Raw genomic sequence first — 9701 nt, 5'->3', positions numbered from 1 at the left:
GTGGGTCTGAATTGCCTCCTCCTGTTCCTTTATAACAGACTCGTTTGTCTGAATTGCCTTCTCCTGTTCCTTTATAACTGGATCATGGGTCTGATTTGCCTCCTCTTCATTCTATGTAACAGGTTCGAGGGGCTGAATGGAGTTCTACTGTTCTTGTACAGATCTTGTATCGCTGAACGGCTTCCTCCTGTCCAATGCAACAGGCTCGAGGCGTTAAAGGCCTCCTCTTGTCCCTGTGTAACAGGCTCGAGGGGCTGAATGGCCTCCTCCTGTTCCTGTATAACAGGCTAAAGGGGCTGAATGGCCTCCTCCTGTTCCTGTGTAAAAGGGTCATGGGACTGAATGGTCTCCTCCTGTTCCTATGTAAAACGGCCATGGGACTGAATGGCCTCCTCCTGCTCCTGTGCAACTGACTCAGGGGTTGAGAGTACTCAGAGGGAAAGTATCGGGGCGGTAGTTTACCTTCTCTGAATTACCGATTTACTGCAAAATGCACCGTCAGTGGAGGAACCACCGAACCCTGACCCAAAATCCGACTCTGGTGGGACTCGAACCCACAATCTTTGAATACCTTATATCTGTCATACAACTAGAAGTCCAATGCACTATCCATTGCGCCACAGAGCCAATTATGTAAAATAGTATTACAAAAGCAAAATAGTGTTGATGTTGGAAATCTGAAATATAAACAGATGAAATGTTGGAAACACTCTGCAGGTCAGGCAGCATTCCATGTCTGTTTAAAAGGCGTCTACTTTCAGTCCCGGATCATTCTGTGTCTGTTTAAAAGGGACATGCTGTCAGTCCCGGATTATTCTGCATCTGTTTAAAAGGGACATGCTGTCAGTCCCGGATTATTCTGTGTCTGTTTAAAAGGGATGTGCTGTCAGTCCCTGGTCATTCTGTGTCTGTTTAAAAGGGATGTTCTGTCAGTCCCTGGTCATTCTGTGTCTGTTTAAAAGGGATGTGCTTTCAGTCCCGGATCATTCTGTGTCTGTTTGAAAGGGATATTCTCTCAGTTCCGGATCATTCTGTGTCAGTTTAAAAGGGATGTTCTGTCAGTCCCGTATCATTCTGTGTCTGTTTAAAAGGGATGTTCTGTCAGTCCCTGGTCATTCTGTTTCTATTTAAAAGGGATGTGCTGTCAGTCCCGGATCATTCTGTGTCTGATTGAAACGGGTGTTACATAAGACCATAAGAAATAGGAGCAGGAGTAGGTCAATCGGCCCCTCGAGCCTGCTGCACCATTCAATAAGATCATGGCTGATCTGATCCTAACCTCAAATCTTCTATCACTCTGCATCCACCCGAACCCATGTGATCTCCCGGGAGAGGCGAAAAACCAGATAAAGACCCAATGCCCAATTTGGGAGAAAAAAATCTCGGAAATTCCTCTCCGATCCATCGAGGCGATCAAAATTCTTCCAGGAGATTACTCTGTCCCTACATTTTCTACAGTACTTACCTTCTGTAAAGGCGATCTCCACCCCAGCCAGGAACAGGAATAAAACCATCTCCTGAAATCTAACACAGAATTAGAACACAGTAGGAGCAGAACCAGGCTACATGGCCCCTGGGCCCACTCCACTACCCACAGGGCCATGACCATTCCGAACCTGGACTCATGTCCAATTTCCTGCCCGCTCCCCGTAACCCTTAATTCCCTTTACTTCTAGGAAACTATCTATTTCATTTTTAAATTTATTTAATGATGTAGCTTCCACAGCTTTCTGGGGCAGCAAATTCCACAAACCTACCACCCTCTGAGTGAAGAAGTTTCTCCTCATCTCAGTTTTGAATGAGCAGCCCCTTATTTTAAGATTATGCCCCCTAGTTCTAGTTTCACCCATCATTGGGAACATCCTCACCGCATCCACCCGATCAAGCCCCTTCACAATCTTATATGTTTCAATAAGATCGCCTTTCATTCTTCTGAACTCCAATGAGTAGAGTCCCAATCTACTCAACCTCTCCTCATATGACCATCCCCTTATCCCCGGGATTAACCGAGTGAACCTTCTTTGTACTGACTCGAGAGCAAGTATGTCTTTTCTTAAGTATGGACACCAAAACTGTATGCAGTATTCCAGGTGCGGTCTCACCAATACCTTGTACAACTGCAGCAATACCTCCCTGTTTTTATATTCCATCCCCCTAGCAATAAAAGCCAACATTCCATTGGCCTTCTTAATCACTTGCTGCACCTGCATACTAAACTTTTGAGTTTCGTGCACCAGGACCCCCAGATCCCTTTGTACTTCAGTACTTTCCAGTTTCTTGCCATTAAGATAATAACTTGCTCAATATTATAGAGTCTGCCCCACAGACACAGTCCATTTGCACGAGGCTCCTCCTTCTCTATTTCTCCTCACCCCCCAAATAAAACTAGAATCAGTAATGGTAACCATGAAACTATCGGATTGTCGTAAACACCCATCTGGTTCAGTAATGTCTTTCAGGGAAAGAAATCTGCCGTCCTTACCCGGTCTGGCCTTTGTGTGACTCCAGTCCCACAGCAATGTGGTTGATTCTTAACTGCCCTCTGACATGGCCTAGCAAGCCACTCATTTGTAACAAACCGCTATGAAACAAAATAATAAAAATGAAGCTGCACGGACCACCTGGCCTGATCCATATCAGCCTCCTCCTGAGGTCCCCACCATCACAGAAGCCAGTCTTCAGCCAATTCGATTCACTCCACGTGATATCAAGAAAAGGCTGAGCACACTGGATACAGCAATGGCTCTGGGCCCTGACAACACCCCGGCTATCATTCTGAAGACTTGTGCTCCAGCCAAGCTGTTCTAGTACAGCTACAACACTGGCATCTATCCAACAATGTGGAAGACTACCCAGGTATGTCCTGTCCACAAAAAGCAGGACAAATCCAATCCAGCCAATTACCGCCCCATCAGTCTACTCTCTACTCTCAATCATCAGCAAAGTAATGGAAGGTGTCATCCACAGTGCTGTAAAGTGGCACTTACTGACCAATAACCTGCTCATTGATGCCCGGTTTGGGTTCTGCCAAGAGCACTCGGCTCCCGACTTCATTAAAACCTTGGTCCAACATGAACAAAGGAGCTGACCACCAACATCCTGGGGGTTACCATTGAACATAAATACTGTGACAATAAGAGAAGGTCAGAGGCTAGGCATTCTGCGTCGGGTGTCTCACCTCCTGACTCCCCAAAGCCTTTCTACCATCTACAAGGCACAAGTAAGGAGCGTGATGGAATACTCTCCACTTGCCTGGATGAGTGCAGCTCCAACAACACTCAAGAAGTTCGACATCATCCAGGACAATGCAGCCCGATTGATTGGCACCCCATCCACCACCTTAGACATTCACTCCCTCCTCCACCGGCGCACCGTGGCTGCAGTGCGTACAATCTACATGATGCACTGCAGCAACTCACCAAGGCTTCTTCAGCAGCACCTGCCAAGCACGCAACCTCTTCCACCTAGAAGGACAAGCACAGCAGGCGCATGGGAACACCCCCACCTCCAAGTTCCCCTCCAAGTCACACACCATTCTGACTTAGAAGTATATTGCCAAACCTTCATCGTCGCTGGGTCAAAATCCTGGATCTCCCTCCCTAACAGCACTGTGGGAGTACCTTCACCACACGGACTGCAGCGGTTCAAGAAGGCGGCTCACCACCACCTGCTCAAGGGGCAATTAGGGATGGGCATTTAATGCTGGCCTTGCCAGCGCACCCACATCCCATAAACGAATTTAAAAAATCCTATCAGCATATCCTTCTATTCCTTTCTCCCTTCCTCTTAAATGCATCTGTAGTATTACACCTCAACTACTGTATTCTCAGCGCTCTTTGGCCAAAGAAGTTAATCCTGAATTCCCTGATGGATTTATCGGTGAGTATTTGTGACCTGTCTTCTCTGAGCTAGTTCCTGACTCACTCACAGTAGGAAGCATTTTCGCAGTGTTAATGTGCAGCTGCGATGGCTGAGTGGTTAATGCGTTGGGCTCGAAATCCAATGGGGTTTTCCCGTGCAGATTCGAACCCTGCTTGCAGCGACTTGGATTCAAAGTCTTTATTTTATTTCATCGGCTCCCTGTGGCGATCAGTGGCCCCGAAATTGATCAGAATTCCCTCCACTGCACTTTATTACACTGGTTAACCCAAAGTTCCAATTGAAACACTAATAATTTATCGGCATCTGTAATGTCTGTAAGTTGTGCAGTAAATAACTACAGACACTTTTAAAAGTACAAACAAAAGCAGGTCTTTACTATTCAGAGTCTGGGCGAATCTAATCTAATTAACATATCACAACTCTTATATACTTGTGTGGTCACTATCGGTATTACGGTATACATGAGCCAACAAAAAGTGCCACACCAAAAGTAGTACTCTTAAAGGCGAACGGTTACATTCTATAGTTCCCTTAAAGGTAAACGGTTACATACACAACACTCCTCCCTTCCTAGCTTATTACTTACAGAATCCCCTTTAAACATATAATCATCAACTTTATATAAACAGTTTGCAGATATACTCTCGATGGGGTCAACGTCATCGAACAATTTTACAGAATACTCTCGATGGAGTCAACGTCATATAACAGTTTACAACATACTCTCAGTGGAAACAGTTTACAGGTTCAGTCTCTGTGGGAACAGTTCGTAAATTCAGGCTCTGATCTTAAATCGTTCCAGACAGCATCTTTTTGTAGTGTTTGGCCGGAGGTAGTAGAAGTAATAATATTTTAAACAATTATTATCTTCGGCTTCTTCTTTTTCCTTTCTGCCTTTTTACAACTCTTGACATTCTCATCTTCTCGGCGGCCAGTTGTAATGCCACCAACTCTCTTTGTTCTTTAGACCTTAAGTGCTTCCTCCGGATTTCAGCACTTTGGGAGTTTCCCTCACAATTTGGGCATACCACCTCCTGGTAGTATTCAGTGTCACTCAACAGGTCATGGTCACATTCGGGGTCATCCTGAGTTAGTCCATCGAGAGGCCCTTCTACTTCTTCCTTACCCACTTGGACGCTATCCGACTGCTGTTCCTTCGCTATCTCTCTTTCTTTCCGTAGTAGAGCCACTTTCTCCCGATGTTCCGTAGACTTTTGGTGCTCCTCCATGACTTCTGCACTTTGGGAGTCGAAGTTACAAGCTGGGCAGGACAGGACATCGCAATAGTCGGGGTAATCCACCAGGTCATAGTAATATTTGGGGGCGTCCAGAACTATGGTTCCAGCGAGAGTGTCGTCCAGAGCTATGGCTCCCGTGAGAGGGTCGTCTTTCTCCTCCACACCCAGCTGGACGTTAGCCAGCTCTTGTTCTAACTCCAGACATCTTTCCTGAAGAAACTCCGTCATGTTTACCTCTTCATTCAGCTTTTTCTGGGCTTTCAGCAAGTCCTTTACTAATGACCTCATTTGTGATTTTAATACTTCAACTTCCCTGGGAGATCGATTGATCGGACTATTCAATCCCTCTACCGGAGCAGCTGTTTCATCGGTCTGTTGTTCTACATTGACGTGAGTCAGTGTACTTCTGTCATCCAAGGGCTGCTCTTTTGCAGTCTTCTCAGTCTGTGTGGCCACCTCAGCTCTTCCAATAACCTTTGAGAGCTCCGAACCCCTTTCCTGTGACGATTTAAGCTCATGTTCAGGGCCCATTCTTACAGTCTCTGTGTTTCTTACAGTTCCCTTTTCTTCCACTGAAAAGATACCCAGTTGCATCTGTTCTTCAAGTCGTTGGACCTCGGCCATTGCTGCTTCATATTGATTTTGTGTTTCCTTTAATATTTTTCTGAGTTCTTGGACATCTTGTCTTTCCTGTTCTGCCATGTCTTTCACCTCCAAATTCTCATCCTGTAGCCTTTGGACTTCTTGCTCATGGTCAACCTTTAGTTGCTCATATGCTTTCCTTAACACTAGCTTTTCAGAGGTTGCCAAGTTAACCCCTTCCAGGATTGTAGTCTGAGCCTGTTCATACTGTTCTTTCAACACGTTACACTCTGCTTGCAACAAGTCGTAGAGATGAACTGGAATACCATCCTGACTTCCCAAAGATTCCTCTTCCTTTAGATCGCTCTGTGCATATTCCAGTTCTTGAACAGCCTCAGGGAGATGTGATTGGTACTTGGCCACGATGGCTCTCTGGTCACTCTCAGCTTGAGCTAGCTGTCTCTGTTGTCTTTCCAGGGACTCCCATTCGGTGTCCCAGAACTTTTTCATCTTTTCCATCTCTCGTACGAGACGGGCACTCAACTGTTCTAATTGTCGTTGTACTTTGACATAATGTTGAGTTCTAGCCCGGTGTTCCTCCGTAATGCATATGTCTGTAGCTTGAACAGACTCAGAATTCGCTGTCATTATGCACGCCATCGATTTCCCAACCTTAGTCCGTGAGTTCATGTTAACCTTGTTTTTCATACCTAAGCTGGACTTATCGTCTTCCGGCTCGGAGTCTGAGCTGCTTGTCTGCACCGAGTCCTCACTCGTCATTGATTGTTGGTAGTGCCATTCCATGTCTATTTTCTTGATCCACTCCCGTCCCAGCAGTGGTGGTCCTCCATCAGGTAGTACGTACAGATACATTCGTGGGTGTTCTTTACCCCTATCTCTCACCTTGGCTTGTATTTTTCCCAGGGGGTATACATGCTGCCCCGTGTATGTCTGTAATACGAATTTGGTATTTCTTAAGGGTATGTGAGAGAATAGCCGGTGATAGTCCTTTTGATTGATGGCGGATACAGCTGATCCCGTGTCCAGCTCCATTCATACTTGGACTCCCGCTATTTTTAGTGTGACCCAGATCAACTGTAGATCAGTCACTTTACCCATATTGTGGATTCCCAGACTATCCAGTTCCTGGCTGTTTGGGTCTGAGTCTGAGTTTTGTTCATCTGAACTCTTTTCAGCTACCTGATGTACCTTGTTGTACTTTCCTTGTGGTGGTGGCTTCCTTTGCTTGTTGGTCTTCTTTCCGGACCTGCATACCTTCGCGATGTGACCCAGTTTGCCACATTCCCTGCACTCTTGGTTCTTAAACCAGCACTGATTCTGGTCGTGCGTTGTCTTTCCACAACGGTAGCATTTGGAATTGCTTGTTGTAATTTGGTCCACCCCGAGTGCCGCCGCCTTTAGCTGCATTTCCGCCGTCCCTTTCGCTGCGGCTTCGTGCGATGCAGCTATGAGGAAAGCCCTGTCCAGTGTGAGGTCGTTTTCTTCCAGAAGTCGCTTCTGCGTGCCTTCTTTGGACAATCCGCATACGAACTTGTCCCGCAGCGCCTCTGTCAAATTCCCTCCAAACTGGCAGTATTTCGCTAGCTTACGCAGTTCAACTAAGTATTCCGCATTGCTTTCATCTTGCCTCTGGGTTCTGGCGTAAAATTTAAATCGTTCAGCCAGCATCAACGGTGTGGGGTTCAAGTGATCCTTCAACACTGCTACGATCTCTTCGAAGGTCTGGTCCACTGGTTTAACTGGTGCTAGTAGATGTTTCAAAAGCCCGTATGTTTTTGCTCCCATCGAATTTAACAAAGTTATTGCCTTGCCGTCATCCTCAATTTCGTTGGCTACGCAATATATTTCTATGCGTTCCACATACGTGGCCCAGTCTTCTATTTCAGAATTGAAATCATTAATATTTCCTCGCTTAGGCATCTTTGCTTTCCTTTGGGAGCAGTTCCGGTATTTTTATAAATATATTAGTTATTTCAAAGATGGCGGGTTTTCCCGCGAAAATGGCGGTTTCCCGCTCTTCTGCCTTCTTCTTCAGAGGCTTTCCCGCGCTTCTCGCTCTACCCGCCCCTTCAATGGCGGTTTTCCCGCGCTTGGCGTCTCTTACCCGCTTCCCGGGCTCTGGGTCTGGCGTCCCGCGCTTGGCGTCTCTTGCTCGCTTCCCGGGCTCTGGGTCTGGCTTCCCGCGCTTGGCGTCTCTTGCTCGCTTCCCGGGCTCTGGCTCACCCGCTCGCGGCTCTTGCTCGCTCCCCGGGCTCTTATCGCAGATGCGATCGATTTGCAGCGGCCCTTATCTTCCCGATCGCGGTGAAAGCGGCCCGGCCCTTATCTACCCGATCGCTGAAGCAGCCGGCTCCGGAGGTTATGGAGGCTTCAGGGTCCAAATGCCTGTCGCATCCAGTTGTTAGGCTTTCTGTTGCCCTCACTGGAAGTTGTTATGCATTCTGTGGCCCTCCTCCTCTGAACAGTTTTATTTGCTTTTTTTTTTTTTGTTACTCACAAGTGGCTTCGGCCACCTTGTTGTAGGCTGATTGGCTCGCTGACGATGTGGTAGCAGGGCAATCCGTGCCTGTTGCTGCTGCAGCTAGCTTCCAGTAAAGTACTATCTTTTTAGTAGACGGAGCCTCGTGTTTTCTTTTCGATAGCACGACGAGGGCGGTTGCCTCTCTTTGAAAGCTCTCTCTGTTACTGGTTAGTCTTGCCGCAGGGTACGATCGGCCTCGTCGCCATTGTAATGTCTGTAAGTTGTGCAGTAAATAACTACAGACACTTTTAAAAGTACAAACAAAAGCAGGTCTTTACTATTCAGAGTCTGGGCGAATCTAATCTAATTAACATATCAATACTCTTATATACTGGTGTGGTCACTATCGGTATTACGGTATACATGAGCCAACAAATAGTGCCACACCAAAAGTAGTACTCTTAAAGGCGAACGGTTACATTCTATAGTTCCCTTAAAGGTAAACGGTTACATACACAACTGCATCAATTAGATATTGTGGATTTGTTGGGAACTAGTGAGCAATACACACACAAAGCAGCAGCAAAAATACTAATTAATAAAGAGCCCTGCAGTGTTTGGTAGGGAATCACCTTCAGCTACTAAGTGGGAACACGGTTTGGTTTTATAAAACTGAACACGAATTAAAAAGTGTGTAAAAAGACCGTGGCAGGACTCGAAATTGCAACTTTCACTGACAATCTCACAATTAATACCGAAGATCTGACGCCTTATCCATTAGGCCACGCGACCAGTAGCAGTAATTTGTAGATTAGCGCCATCTGTGGACAGATAGACACAGGGTCAACCTTCCAGTTCCTTGAGCTCTCGGCAGAACTCAGGTTTTGTAGCTTTGCTTCAAAGTATTGCAGCTCCAATCTTTTCAGCAAATAGCAAAATTAAGAAACGACCCACACCATCAAAAAGTAAATGGCCTGTACGGGGATCGAACCCGCGACCTTGACGTTATCAGCACCACGCTCGAATCTACTGAGCTAACCGGCCTGACTTAATTCACTTTGCTGTTAAATTCAATTTATGTTGATTTTTGGTTTTTGTCAGTTGTCAGTGCTCCGGTTTCCTCCCACAGCCCAAAGATGTGCGGGTTAGGTTGATTGGCTATGATAAATTGACCCTTAGTGTTAGGGGGATTAAATACGTGGGGTTACGGGGATAGGGTGGGATATGTGTTGGTGTAGGGGTTACGGGGATCGGGTGGGATATGTGTCGGTGCAGGCTCGATGGGCCGAAATGGCCTCTATCTGCACTGTGGGGTTTCTGTGATTCTGTGACTTCAAAGGCTGTGAAAGAAAGACTCGGATTTCTACAGCGCCTTTCACCTGAGGACGTCTCAAAGCGCTTTACAGGCAATGTAATTGTAGTCACTGTTGTAATGTAGGAAAAACAGCAGCAGCCAATTTGTGCACAGCAAGCTCCCACAATGTGATAATCGAGGATAACCTGTTTTAGTGATGGTG

At 46.4% G+C, this 9701-nt stretch overlaps 3 non-coding genes across 3 annotated transcripts; 1 reads left to right on the top strand and 2 right to left on the bottom strand.

The window, feature by feature from the left end:
• Nucleotides 1-533: 533 nt before the first annotated feature.
• trnar-ucu (transfer RNA arginine (anticodon UCU)) lies at nucleotides 534-627 on the bottom strand. The gene is made up of 2 exons: nucleotides 591-627; nucleotides 534-569 (listed from the first exon to the last, which is right to left on the bottom strand). It is a non-coding gene; the product is annotated as a tRNA-Arg (tRNA).
• A 3333-nt stretch (nucleotides 628-3960) lies between these two features.
• On the top strand, nucleotides 3961-4042 carry trnas-cga (transfer RNA serine (anticodon CGA)). The gene has a single exon. It is a non-coding gene; the product is annotated as a tRNA-Ser (tRNA).
• Nucleotides 4043-9154: 5112 nt separating this feature from the next.
• Nucleotides 9155-9228, bottom strand: trnai-gau (transfer RNA isoleucine (anticodon GAU)). The gene has a single exon. It is a non-coding gene; the product is annotated as a tRNA-Ile (tRNA).
• Between the last annotated feature and the right edge of the window lie 473 nt (nucleotides 9229-9701).

This window comes from Somniosus microcephalus, unplaced genomic scaffold, assembly GCF_052327205.1.
Source record: "Somniosus microcephalus isolate GS21.2 unplaced genomic scaffold, FLI_Smic_1.0 unresolved_chr3, whole genome shotgun sequence".
NCBI lineage: Eukaryota > Metazoa > Chordata > Chondrichthyes > Squaliformes > Somniosidae > Somniosus > Somniosus microcephalus.
This window is presented reverse-complemented; position numbering and strand designations above follow the sequence as displayed.